The 12,636-nt window shown below is 34.5% G+C and overlaps 1 pseudogene; it reads left to right on the top strand.

The window, feature by feature from the left end:
• The first annotated feature begins 8,925 nt into the window (after positions 1 to 8,925).
• Positions 8,926 to 12,636, top strand: part of LOC130104679 (NACHT, LRR and PYD domains-containing protein 3-like) — a 100,582-nt pseudogene continuing 96,871 nt past the window's right edge.

The following is a 12,636-nucleotide window of genomic DNA, read 5'->3' as shown; positions in this document are numbered from 1 at the left end:
TAGCTTTGAATAAAGTTTATCTTTAAATGGGGATTTTACTTAACAGTATCTGCTCAAAAACTTTACAATTTTAATGCAAAACTGTGCTTTGTCGTCTTAGATCTAATTTATACAAAGATATGTAAGCAGTATTTTGTCCATCGACACACAACAGCAAGCAGTATTCCTGTTACCGTAACCGTTTAGCCTTTTCCACTATCAAAACATTTCAAATGGATGCATTCGACAATATACGGCTTATTACGGTAATTTCAGGCTTTCCGCCAGCAAATGACGCCAGCTTTCTGGCAGAGCGGGGTCGCGGAAGGATTTGAATGTTGAACAGAGAGATACGGAGCGCAACAGGACAGGGTGTTTTGGACAGCGTAAATAATAAAAGAAAGAACGAACAAAAACATAGTGATTCAAGCGGTAGAAAACAGGTGAGGTGTTTGGGATGATTTTTTATGAAACTTGGGAGGTGGATGGCCGAATACTCTTTCAAGTATCTTAGCATGCGGTGTATGTAAAGTTATGTGTGTAGGCTATTTGTATATGAGTGCGTCGCGTATGAAAAAAGTATCCTAAATGAAAACTATGCAACTCCATGTCACGCACAAAAATACTTGTATATGTGCATTATAGTTCATTTTAAACTTAAACGTGTTAGTTTTATTTATTTATTACGATTTTTTCTCAATAAAATCAGTAATTTATTCAAGTTTCTATCATTCAACTCCATGTCACACACACACAAAAATACTTGTATATGTGCATTATAGTTAATTTTTCAACTTAAACGTGTCATTTTTATTTATTACGATTTTTTCTCAATAAAATCAGTAATTTATTCAAGTTTCGATCATTTGTCTATTTAAACTAAACAATTTTATACATTTACAAACACACCGCACACACACACACACACACACACACACACACACACAGAGAGAGACTAATGGCCAATAACTGTAATTTATTGAAAGTCATCTTTTTCTGAAAAGATAATTCCTAGCACTTGAAGATAGCACATTGGTTTATAATTTTACAGTCAAAACAAAATATGTGAAAATCACCCATTTTAGTTCTTCAAGTTCTAAAGGGGTATGTTGTATCTTTTAGAAATTTGCACACATTTTCAGAGACAAGATGTGTACTTTCACAAAGCCATTGTCTCAATAGATTCGTAGAGTGCATTTAGAAAGGATAGTTAGGATGCAATTTCTTTTTGTGCAGACTTTAAGTTAACTTTAACCAGAGATTAAAATGCTAAAGTTCAGTCCCTGTAGCGTTTATTATACTCTATAGTGAAATTAAAACACAATGTACCGATTGTATATAACCCTAAACGTCGACTTTTAAAAAGTAGTTTAAATTCTGAATAACCATAATTATTACGTCTGTAAGATTCTTTGAAAATTGGATCATATAGCAAGAGACTCTGCGACGAGAACAGATGCAAAAACTCTATACGTTACAATATCATTCTACCAGTAGTGGTTTTGCTGTAACACAATGGTATTTTCGATACATGTTGACACTTACCGATGCTTAAACAGCTTGTCTATTGTTGAAAAGATGTTGTGTAACACAGATATGGATGTAATACCCTGCGTTCGTAGTTATTAAATCACGCAAATTCATGTGAATACTGTCGAATATGAATAAAAGGCTAGAAGATCTGGAGTTCACTAACATGACATAGGAAACAGATATCCATGGGGCAAGTGTAAAGAAAACACCACACAAGCATTACAATCACACCCCGGCATTACAATAAGAATACTGCTGTTAAGAATGATACCGTGGTAAAAGTTTCAAACAGACTGTTTTAGAAAAATGAGAACAAAATCAAAGAAACATATCTTAATTTTTACAAATGTAAATATTTATTTGTGAGATTGAGCTATATTAAACAAATTTGGTATTCACTGATGATGGACACAAACTGTTTTTCTTAAAGAAAGCCCCGATTTGTGAAGACAAACATGACAAATTGTGTGTCTGTGACACCTTGACTCATAATGTGTATAGCTAATCGATAGGTTTGTTTTAAGTGTAACAGTTGTATATACAGTATGTTACAGAAAAACATCAAGCCTCACTTTTGATGTTGGGCCTATTATGTGTCTTGTGACCTCTTCGTAGACAGACCTAAAATAATATCAGTTTAAATTCTGTAATTTTCTTATGCTGTATTTGTTCATTAATTACTATATGAACATGCTTGACACTGCTCAAAGAGTAGTCTTTGTCAAAAACTGTACAAAGAAACAAGATGTATACAGCGTCATCCGCTAGTGGGGGAAAATAACATAGAATCATGGTTACAAACTTTTTCAGTAAATCGGAAGAATGGGTTCCTGTATTTGTTTTAAATGGCTCATGTTGTATTTACTTTTTTATTTTATTTTTATTTTTTATGTTTTGACTTTTTTGTTTTAGAAACTCTAGAATTTGCTTTTGTGCAATTTTATCTGCAGGTTTTACCGAAGTGTGGAACTTTGTTTTGCAACCTCATGCTTTAATGAATATGCATCTCTCAGGGCAATAGTCAGATGTGACTCTACCGTATAGTTTAAGTGTAAAACAGCATGCACTTACTTTTTGTGTTAATACTGTGTGTGATGTTCCACATCATAGATAGAGGGAAAGTTGACCTAAACAAAGTATCAGCTTAGTCAAATATTCTCAAACAGAAAGACAATTACTTAAATTAATTGTCATTTATTCCTATAAAACGCAGAATGTCGACAGCTCTTTAAGAAAAGTCTTCACCTAAAACACATACAGTCCAACATACATAATGTGAAACAGTATCATCTGCTGTCTGAACAAGATGACTAAATCTATCGGTGTAATAAAACCGCCATTTGCACACTTTTGCGTGTTTATTATAAAAAGAGCTTTTCAACCCTCTATTCTTATACCCCGCACACACTGTTGTAGTAAATTGAGCACGCGTGATTGTTGCATAAAGATTATGCTTGAATTGTATCCATAGCCTTTGCAAGGGACGGGTAACGTTAGTCCTCAAATGTGATTGCATTACAATAATGTGGTACAGGCGCTCTTAACAAATCTGTCAGAATCTATTTACATATTGTAAATGTTTACTACATCTATGGAAGGATCTGGAAGTGTTTTGTTTATTATCGTTTTATGTCGACTTAAACTATTTGTATTGTTTTTAATTAATTCGTCTTTGCATAAAAATACTTCTTGATGTTAAACACCACGGGATATAATTTAAAATGTATGTTTGTCAAAAGAAAAATCATCTGTATTTTAAACACTGCTTTTCTCAAAACATTGTGTCAGACTTATTTGGTATCATTATGCTCTTGTTCAAAAGAACCAATGGCTTTGTGAAAGTACACATCTTGTCTCTGAAAATGTGTGCAAATTTCTAAAAGATACAACATACCCCTTTAGAACTTGAAGAACTAAAATGGGTGATTTTCACATATTTTGTTTTGACTGTAAAATTATAAACCATTGTGCTATCTTCAAGTGCTAGGAATTATCTTTTCAGAAAAAGATGACTTTCAATAAATTACAGTTATTGGCCATTAGTCTCTGTGTGTGTGTGTGCGGTGTGTTTGTAAATGTATAAAATTGTTTAATTTAAATAGACAAATGATGGAAACTTGAATAAATTACTGATTTTATTGAGAAAAAATCGTAATAAATAAAAATAACACGTTTAAGTTGAAAAATTAACTATAATGCACATATACAAGTATTTTTGTGTGTGTGTGACATGGAGTTGAATGATAGAAACTTGAATAAATTACTGATTTTATTGAGAAAAAATCGTAATAAATAAATAAAAAACTAACACGTTTAAGTTTAAAATGAACTATAATGCACATATACAAGTATTTTTGTGCGTGACATGGAGTTGCATAGTTTTCATTTAGGATACTTTTTTCATACGCGACGCACTCATATACAAATAGCCTACACACATAACTTTACATACACCGCATGCTAAGATACTTGAAAGAGTATTCGGCCATCCACCTCCCAAGTTTCATAAAAAATCATCCCAAACACCTCACCTGTTGTCTACCGCTTGAATCACTATGTTTTTGTTCGTTCTTTCTTTTATTATTTACGCTGTCCAAAACACCCTGTCCTGTTGCGCTCCGTATCTCTCTGTTCAACATTCAAATCCTTCCGCGACCCCGCTCTGCCAGAAAGCTGGCGTCATTTGCTGGCGGAAAGCCTGAAATTACCGTAATAAGCCGTATATTGTCGAATGCATCCATTTGAAATGTTTTGATAGTGGAAAAGGCTAAACGGTTACGGTAACAGGAATACTGCTTGCTGTTGTGTGTCGATGGACAAAATACTGCTTACATATCTTTGTATAAATTAGATCTAAGACGACAAAGCACAGTTTTGCATTAAAATTGTAAAGTTTTTGAGCAGATACTGTTAAGTAAAATCCCCATTTAAAGATAAACTTTATTCAAAGCTATTAATTTAGATTGTATACCAAATGTAACAATTTAGTCTCATCTAATTATGGTCTTATGTGTGGCATTGGTGATTCGTTGTGTCATTGGTGTTACTGTCTTTTCTGTCATGTTAATGTCACATGTGACATGATAATAATTTTACATCCATTTAATTCTGATGTTCTCAAAGTTAAGATTTAAAGGAATGCATCATCAGTGCAGATTAACTAACATCATTCAGGCATACTTTTAACAAACCTGATCAAAATAAATAAAACATAATCTCCTTATTTGTTGCACTAATATTATTTTCTGAGACTCTGACTACATGTGCTGAAAAATTAGAAATAATATTTCATAAAACCTTTAATATTATCAAAGAAGTAAGGTATCACTAGTGTCAGAATGGTATGCCCGCATGCATACTTTAAATAAATGCACAAAAATATAAAAAATCATTAAGATGTCATTTATGTGTATTCATAAAGTCAGAGGGTGTTCTAATGTGTAAGTTTAAATGTTAGAAAAATAAACCTGCTCCTCAGGGGTGAGGTGTCAAGAAAAACAGGATGGGGACAACTCCCCAGGAAATAAGGACAATTTATCTTATCATCACAATCAATGGATAAGAGTAGGCTATATAATATGTAACTTTGCGACCATTTTGTTTTGACTTTTTCCTGAAGACGCCGGTATAAACATCTAATTATATTGATCTTACAGCCTGGTCTGTGTGAAGTGTCAAATGGGCCCCATTTTGGGGTCTCCCCGCCAGACAGGAATCCTTCAGATCAGAAGATTTTATGGTTGGAGACAGTTGTGGTCTTTGATTGTAAAACACCATGTGGCCGCACTATCTTTTAATTGCTTGATGTTTTCTGAAACAAACTCCTAATGCTATTACCTAGCATAAGATAGCATCTACACAGAGAGGAAGGGGCGGACCATTGCCCCGGACATGATGAAAGCGATCTTCATTTTCAATTTAGCAAACGGAGAGCAAACACCTCAGAAATTCAAGGATCTGTGATTTTAACCAGAGCCAAAAAGACCTCCTAATTTCACCAATGGTAGGTACACTTCAACATACGTTTAAAACTAGTTTTAAATACTTAATAAAATGTCATCTTATTTCGTATAAACACTGTTTTATATGTTTATTTATCTGTGTAAGGCAGTATATTGTTGTGCATTAGATTAAAATGCGTATACTTTATAATTTAATATCTTATTTCAAATAATATGAACTCTTATTCACTATATTATATGTTTTATTTATCTGTGTAAGGTCGTATTTCGTGTGTATTAGATTCAAGTTTGTATACTTGGTAATTTAACAGTTTGTTTAAAATAATATGTTTCACTAATTTATATGTTTTATTTATCTATGTAAGTCAGTATATTGCAGACAACATAGTGGTCAGTGAAGTGAAGATGCAATAGAATATTGGAACCTAGGAACCTGTATTAGATTAAAATGTGTATACTTGGTAATTTAACAACTTATTTAATATAATATATCAACTATTATTCGCTATTTTATGTTTTTATTTATCTATGTAAGGCAGTATTTCGTGGTGTATTAGAATAAAATACGTAATAATTTAGAATCTTATTTCATATAATATCAACTATTATTCACTATTTTATTTATCGGTGTATAAGAAAGTATATTGTGCGTATTATATTAAAATGCTTATATACCTGATAATTAGCATCTTATTTCAAATAGTACAAACTATTTTCACTATTTTATGTTTTATTTAACTTTGTAAAACCATATATTGTGGATAATTTAACCTCTTATTATATATTATATAACCATAATAATGTGAACTATAATTCATTACTATTATATAACTAATATTATGTAACTATTATTCATCACTATTATTGATCTGTGTAAGCCAGTATTTTGTGGTGTATTAGATTAAAATACTTGATAATTTAACTTTATTTCATATAATATCAACTATTATTCACTATTTTATTTATTGGTGTAAAACAGCATATTGTGATGTATTATATTGTGTTGTATTAGATTAAAATACATGATAATTTAACATCTTATTTATTGATCTGCGTAAGACCCTATACCACTGATGTATAGATTAAAATGCTTATAGTCAATTCGACATATTGTTTCAAATAATGAACTGTTATTCACTGTTTTATTTAAGACAGTATATTGGGGTGTATTTGATTAAAATGCTTATAGTCAATTCAACATCTTACTTCATTTAATAACTATTCATGTGTTTTATTCGAGCACAGTGCTTTTCATTTCTTAAAACTGTTTGTGATATTTCATCTGCTCAGAAAGACTTAAGAATCCGCAACAATATTCAGACGCATAAAGGATACCTAATTAAGTTCAGCACATGTTAAAACTTACTTTAAATGTTTAATAAAATTAATTACTATTTATGTGCTTTATTCAAGCACAATGCTATTTCTTTAAACTCATTTTTGTGACATTTCATCTGATCAGAAAGGTTTAAGAGTCTGTGACTAACCAGATAGACGCATAAATACCTCCTCATTAATTTCAAGAGTTGTTTTAAAACTTTGCTTTAAAATATATAATGAAGTTTTATTTTATAAGCTTTTATTTGTCATCAATGCTATTTCTTTAAACTCATTTTGTTTCATTCTCCCCAGCAGACAATATGGATGATGCAGTGCCGGCTGAAAATCCGTGTCAGACCTCTTCATGTTCATAATTTCGGCGTTCTGTGAACATTATCCTGATATAATAAAAACTTTCCCTGAAAACATTCCTCAGTCACACCAAGCAAATTGCCCCGTCATAAACACACACACAAACACATAGCCATAAACTCCGGAAACACATGGTCGGGGTCAAAAGTTCACATACCATCTGGTGGTCGTAAAACCCCCTCCCTACTACACATCCTGTCATAAATATTTCATAATCATATTCATAATCATAAATCATAACCTGTCATAAATCATTTTTGACAGAAGCTCCCTCATAAAGACTACTGTTGTTCTTATAGTATTGGATTTGAATTAAATCATTATTAATATACAGCAGTTTAATGATGTGGATTTGAACCAAACAATTCTAAGTTCAATTCTGTAAGTTTCAGTCTATTAATGATTATCATTGTGCTCTTGTGTAAAGCTCTGTGTGTTGTATTGTTAATACATTCACACAGTGGCATGCACAGACCTCCTCAGGGGCAGGGGCGGAGGGACCAAAAAGGGCACTCAATTTTTTATTTTATTTAATTTAACAGTACCTGCATTTTTATTCTCTCTTTTCAGCCAACTTGTGAGAGAGATGCTTCCTTTGGCTGCATCAGAGAGTTCCTTGATTTTTTCTTTATTTTTTCTTTTTTTCTTTCCTTGGCATTCTAAGAAAATATGTTGATACAATTATTAGAATGCATAACGCATCAAATGAAAATAGGGAAATGATGATAATATTACTAAATATTATTTACTTTACCAAACAAAACAGTGAGAATCAAGGAGGTAAATATGGAAAATTAATTTTTAGTTTTGTTGATGTTGTAAATTTTATGTGTATGAAAGCAGTGTTAGCTATCATGAATCAGTAACACTTTACAATAAGGTTTCATTAGTTAAATTAGTTAACATTAGCTAATAACGAACTGCACTTCTACAGCATTTATTAATCTTAGTTAATATTAATTTCAGTATTTACTAAAACATTAAAATCAAAAGTTGTATTTGTTATCATTAGTTAATGCACTGACTGTGACATAACATGAATAAACAATTAACAGTTGTATTATTAACTAAGATATACAGTAACAAATGTGTTGCTCATGGTTAGTTCATACATGAGTGAACAAATTAACCTTATTGTAAAGCGTTACTATGAAATCAAAGATATAATTTCCTTACAATTTAGAGTTGGACATGGACTTAAGATTTCATTTAACTAGATGTATTTCCCCTTGCACTTTTATTCCTTGGATAAAAACAAATGACATTGTCACTCAAAATGCGTCTGAAATCGAGTTATACTTTTATTATAGTTAAGAATAACTCGCATGCTGCCGCAACTTTTAGAGTAGCATGGTGATGGTAGGATAAATGTAATTTTCCGTATTAGCTGCTCGTTTGAAGACTCGCGCGAACTGCTGTAGTGCGTACCAGAACCGTTAAATGCGTACGAGGCGCTGCAAAGGAAACTCCGCCTACCACTTCTCCGCCAAATTTTTTTTTATATAATATTTGTGTGTATTATTATTGTTAGTGGCAAGGGTGTGTAAGTGTATTGTTATTTATTATAATATTTATAATAATAATTATTATTATTTACAATTATCAGAAAAGGGCACAATACATTTTGAGACAAAAGGGGCAGGGGCTTGAGCCTGGACTTTACCTGGACCACCTCTGCCCATAATACAGCAACGAATAATACATTTAGTATTTTATGGCTATTTACTTCTCTGATTTGTGTAATAATGCGGTATTTTAATCTTACAGCCATGACTCTAAACCTGCTGAAGTCCTCAACACATTGAGATCAAATCTGAGACAGAAGTTTGAGTGTTTGTGTAAGGGAATATCAAAGCAGGGAAACCCAACACTCCTGAATGAGATCTACACAGAGCTCTACATCACAGAGAGTGGAAGTGGAGAGATCAATAATGAGCATGAGGTGAGACAGATTGAGACACAGTCCAGGAGAGCAGAAACAGAGGACACACCGATCAAATGCAGTGACATCTTTAGACCTTTACCTGGACAAGACATACCCATCAGAACTGTGCTTACAAAGGGAGTTGCTGGCATTGGAAAAACAATCTCTGTGCAGAAGTTTATCCTGGACTGGGCTGAAGGGAAAGAAAATCAGGACGTCCAGCTCATATTTCCACTCGCTTTCAGAGAGCTCAACTTGATGAAGGACAAAACACTCAGTCTTTCAGATCTTCTCTTTATCGCTTCTTCCCTGAAACCAAAGAAATGGCCATATCCAGTGATGAGTATAAAGTGCTGTTCATCTTTGATGGTCTGGATGAGTGTCGTCTGTCTCTGGATTTTCAGAGCGATGTGAGGTTGTGTGATGTGACTGAATCAGCCTCAGTGGACGAACTGCTGACGAACCTCATTGTGGGGAATCTGCTTCCCTCGTCTCTCATCTGGATCACCTCCAGACCAGCAGCAGCGGACCTTGTCCCCTCTGAATGTGTCCATCGAGTGACAGAGGTACGAGGCTTCAGTGACACACAGAAGCAGGAATACTTCAGGAAGAGAATCAGTGATCAGAGTCTGGCCGACTGGATCATCTCACACCTGAAGTCCTCAAGGAGCCTCTTTATTATGTGCCACATCCCAGTGTTCTGCTGGATCTCAGCCACTGTTCTAGAGGAGATGTGCAGTGAAGCAAAGAGAGGAGAGATTCCCAAGACTCTCACTCAGATGTACACACACTTCCTGCTCATTCAGACCAACATCAAACATGAGAAGGACTATGAGAAGAAAGTGAAAGATGAAGACATGATTGTCAAACTGGGGAAACTGGCGTATCGGCAGCTTGTGAAAGGCAACCTGATCTTCTATGAGGAAGACTTGAGCGAGTGTGGCATTGATGTGACAGAAGCATCAGTTTACTCAGGATTGTGCACTCAGATCTTCAGAGAGGAGTTGGGCTTGTATCAGGGGAAAGTCTTCTGCTTTGTTCATCTGAGCATTCAGGAACATCTAGCAGCTCTATATGTGCATCTCTCATTTATCAACAATAATATCAATGTGTTTGACCAGATTACCAAACCAACTAATGGAGACAAAGCTTCACTATCTGATCTACATCAGAGAGCTGTGGATGAGGCTTTAGACTGTAAAAATGGGCATCTGGACCTTTTCCTTCGTTTCCTTCTGGGTCTGTCAGTGAAGTCTAATCAGAGTCTCTTACAAGAACTAAAGACGCAGACAGCAAACAGCTCGCACAACAATGAGAAAACAGTTGACTATATTAAAGAAAAGATCAGTGAGAATCCCTCCCCAGATAAATACATCAATCTGTTTCACTGTCTGAATGAACTGGGTGATCTTTCTCTTGTGAACGAAGCTCAACCTCATACGAGCTCTAGAGGATTACGTGATGTGAAACTCTCCTCGTCTCAGTGGTCAGCTTTAGTGTTTGTGTTGTTGTCCTCAGAGAAGACACTGCAGGAGTTTAACATGAGCAACTTAATTGGAGCCAGAAATGATCGGTAAGTTACACTGAGTACAATCATTACAATCTAAAGATATTATAAACAATGAGAAACTAAGAGATCAGAGGTGTTTAAATCACAGGGCACAGACTGATTTTTGGGATATTGTACGTAATTTGCGGGTGTTTCTCAAACCGTGGCTGTGTCCTAGTAAGGCTGCATATCTCGACTGCCACGTCATCGAGCGCCTCTGAAGGCCGTCTCAGTTTGAAGGATCTTTTGAAAACAGACTTCATTTTGCATCTTTAATTCAGATATTTTTGAAGGATGCATCAAGTGTATCCTTCATGTTCTTCAATCTCCCACAATCCGTTGCACACATTCCAGTTCATTTAAAATAACTGATGGAAAATGAGTTTATCTGAGTTCATTATGAAATGTAAGACACAAATAATGTATTTGGAGATTAAGGCATACATGTAGAGATGCACCGATTGATCGGCTGGTGATCGGACCGATTTTCACGTGATCGGCCATGATCGGCGACTGCCCGGTCAGTCTGACATATTTCCGATTTTATGCCGGTCAAATGCACTCGGGCGCCGCATGATTAACATCGCAACATTAGCATCACACATGCACGCGGAACGCACATGTAGGAAACCTTGTGAATTACGGCCATTTAACACCGCTGGCGTGAGCAGCACGTTTTTTTTTTTCACTTTTTTTCGGCGTGCCTGTTAATCAATGCCTGTTAATCGCCGGGAGCAGCGCGTGAGCAGGAGCGTCTATTCTGCTCGCGCTCAATTAACCCTCTGGGGTCGGCCGTCGCGACAAGCTCGATTTTTTTCACATAGCAGAAAAATAGACTTAAAATATCATTTCTGGTCATACAGAGTTAAGAAATGTGACAAAATAAACTGTTAAATGTCTATTTTTTTCAGTGTCCACTTACAATCGAAATAAAACATTGTGCTTTTGTAAAATAAAGAAAATAAACAGGGTGTGCTTTCTGCCTCTCCGTCTCCGTGAACTTTTTTTCTGGAGCACGTCTCAAAACTTAAACAAAACTCAGCGAATACCATTCACCCAGGCATGAGCAATATATCTTTATAATCATTTAAGTGTGTACTTTTAAATTATCTAATTCAAAACTAAAATAAATATTATCTGTTTATGTAATCTATATAAAAAGAGAGAGATGTCAGCCGTTCTAATTATCGTTCTCGCAGCTCATTATTTGAGACACCCCTCGCTGCAGACTGTAGCTCGATGACGTAGCTGGATGGTCCAATACGTACTGGATGGGGGTGTGTTTTGGCGACGTCATAGACGCATGCGCAGTACTGATCTCTGGGTTATAATGCGCATGCGCTGGTCTTAAGTGACATGTATGCTCAATATTTTATTGAATAATGTTCTAACCTGTGTAGTAATAGTACTTATAAATAGTAATAAGTAATTATTGATGAATAATTATTTACATAAATATGATCCTAGTTTCTCTCTACATGCATGCAAAATAGTTAATTTTACAACATTTTAAATCACATGATTTTAAACCTAAATTTGATGGATTAATAGCATGTTGTCACCACAAGTATATATATATTTTTTTATTTCAATGTCTGCAGGGTATGTACGTACATAAAACAACAACAACAACAACAACTGATTTTAAGTTTCATATACAAACTGATTACAGCAGTCAGATCAAGCGATTGTCACTAAAGTGAGCATTTATATTTATAAATTTTGCCACTGCAAAAATTCCATGCTTACTGTCAATGCACTGGCAAGATAAATGTCGTTCTAATGTGATGGCCTCTTTAACTGTTGTGCTTTCTTCAACTGGTGTGCTTTCTTCTAATGTGAACATGTAAGTTCTTTTTATTTAATTCCATATCACAATGATCACATCTGATTCTGTTCTTCTTTGGTTGAGGACGATTTACTGTTGGTTGCACTGGTGGAACATGGACAGAGGAAATTGTCGGAGATGGAAATGTTTGGGTGGATGTAAAATATTA

The sequence above is a fragment of the Rhinichthys klamathensis genome, unplaced genomic scaffold, assembly GCF_029890125.1.
Source record: "Rhinichthys klamathensis goyatoka isolate OS25496 unplaced genomic scaffold, OSU_Roscu_1.1 h1tg000014l_1, whole genome shotgun sequence".
Classification (NCBI taxonomy): domain Eukaryota; kingdom Metazoa; phylum Chordata; class Actinopteri; order Cypriniformes; family Leuciscidae; genus Rhinichthys; species Rhinichthys klamathensis.
The sequence above is the reverse complement of the archived record's forward strand: the minus strand, read 5'-3'. Positions and strand labels throughout refer to the sequence as shown.